Here is a 2,315-nt window from a genome sequence, read left to right on the forward strand (position 1 = left end):
CGCCAGACCACCGCCGCCCGCCGCCTCTTTGTTGCTCCGGCGAGCCCGCGCCTCCTCTCGGATGTCGGCGCCGTCCAGCCGGTCCGGCGACCTCGCCCCGCCGGCTGTTCCTTCTCCAGCGACGGTCATCATCGGGAACCGCGCCGCCGCTACAGTGTTCCGGGCCCGATCCAGATCTGGAAAACCCTAGGTCGTTTTTTTCTCCCAAGTCCCAGAGATTTCAATCCAAGTGCCCCTGTTCACGGCTCCGTAACTTTGCATCCGTAGCTCCGATTTATGCATATAGCATATCAAAATGTTCATCTCAGAGAGTACATCATTTCATTCCATTGCATCATTTTCATTTGAGCTCATCTTGATGCCCGAAATGCTGTTAGAAGAGGGCTACTTGAGTTAATTGTCAGATCTGTTACTCCGTTTAGCACTTTTGTCATTTTTGCCATGATTATTGTGTGCATGATATGCCCGTGAGTTCTACATGTGTTTTGTTAAGGGTTTTGTCATCTTTCCAGAGGTGCAACCCATGTATTTTTAGGATGTGTGTGGTGACTTGTGCAAGCTTGCAAAGTGGTGCACTTGCTAATTCTGTTTTCAGGGACTTAGTGATTTCACTAAGTCCTGTAGCTGTTTATCTCATGATGCCATATGTTCTTGTTGTTTCCTAGTGATCCGTGCCTCTTTTGAGGATGATCAGTAAGGGAGTTTTGTTAATATTATAGTTCTCTATCCATCCATGTCTTCGTTTGCAATTATGGAGAACCCTAGCTTGAGTCAATCGAGCTCTACTTTTGCTACTTTGTGAATCTGGGCAGATTGTCAACCTGTTTGCAATTTTGCCGATGTTATTGTAGTTGATCCGTGCATGCTATGCCATTGTTCTTGCCATGTCTAGCTTGAATTTTATGCCTTCTTAAGGGATGTATGCTTGTCTTGCCATGACTTGCACCGTGGTGAGTGCATCGAGCTCGTAAACATGCCTACTTGAGTTATATTTCAGCATGTGTCAGTTTTCACCAAGTCTGAAAACTGATTATGTTTTTGCTATGTTCACGTGCTTGCAATTGTATTTTCTGATCCCTTTTGGCTCATGGTCAATAAGGGACTTTTGTTAAGATCTTTGAGTAGCTCCATGCCATGCTTTACTTTGCCATGTTCAGGTCCTGTAGCATGTAGTTTTATTGCTCCGAAGAGTGCTACCTGATCCGAAATTCCAGACAAGTGTTAATTTCACTAAGTCTAAGATCTGTTTGCCATTTGCATTTTCGCCATGCTTGTTTGAACCTGTTAATGGATGATTTGGCCGTAGCTCAGTGCTAGACTTTTGTTAAGCATCTTGTGTGCATCCCTGCCATGTATTTTGTTGTCACATTTGGGTGCTGTAGCATGTTCATCTCATTGCATTTAGATGTCTCCTTGCTGTAAATCGCAGACCGGTGTCATTTTTGAATCGCTTGCCATTTCCAAACCATAACTCCGATTCCGGCGTTCTTTATATCGTTTTCCAGCGATTTCATCTCATCTTTCCAGTGGCACCCTTGGAATTCCAAGTTGAGGCCAGGTTCATGCATTTCCTGTCATATCTTGCATTTTTGCATCCCGCATCGCATTCCGCATAGCATATCATCATTTCATCATATTGCTTGGTCTTGCACGTGGTTGATTGTATCCTTGTTGCTTGTTTGTCTTGTTTGGGTAGAGCCGGGAGACAAGTTCGCTAACGAGGAGCCCGTTGAGTTTGCTTTTGAGGATCCAGTCAACTCAGACAACTGTGCAGGCAAGATGATCATACCCTCGAAATCACTACTATCTTTGCTATGCTAGTTTGCTCGCTCTTTTGCTATGCCATTGCTACGATGCCTACCACTTTCTTGCAAGCCTCCCAAATTTCCATGTCAAACCTCTAACCCACCATTGTCCTAGCAAACCGTTGATTGGCTATGTTACCGCTCTGCTCAGCCCCTCTTATAGCGTTGCTAGTTGCAGGTGAAGATTGGAGGCTGTTCCTTGTTGGAACATTTATTTACTTGTTGGGATATCATTATATTGCTATGTTATCTTAATGCATCTATATACTTGGTAAAGGGTGGAAGGCTCGGCCTCTCGCCTAGTGTTGTGTTCCACTCTTGCCGCCCTAGTTTCCGTCATATCGGTGTTATGTTCCCGGATTTTGCGTTCCTTACGCGGTTGGGTTATAATGAGAACCCCTTGATAGTTCGCCTTGATTAAAGCTTTTCCAGCAATGCCCAACCTTGGTTTTACCATTTGCCACCTAGCCTTTTTTTCCTTGGGTTCTGCAGACTCAAGGGTCATCTTTA

Source organism: Triticum dicoccoides, chromosome 2A, assembly GCF_002162155.2.
Source record: "Triticum dicoccoides isolate Atlit2015 ecotype Zavitan chromosome 2A, WEW_v2.0, whole genome shotgun sequence".
In the NCBI taxonomy this organism is placed as follows: Eukaryota; Viridiplantae; Streptophyta; class Magnoliopsida; order Poales; family Poaceae; genus Triticum; species Triticum dicoccoides.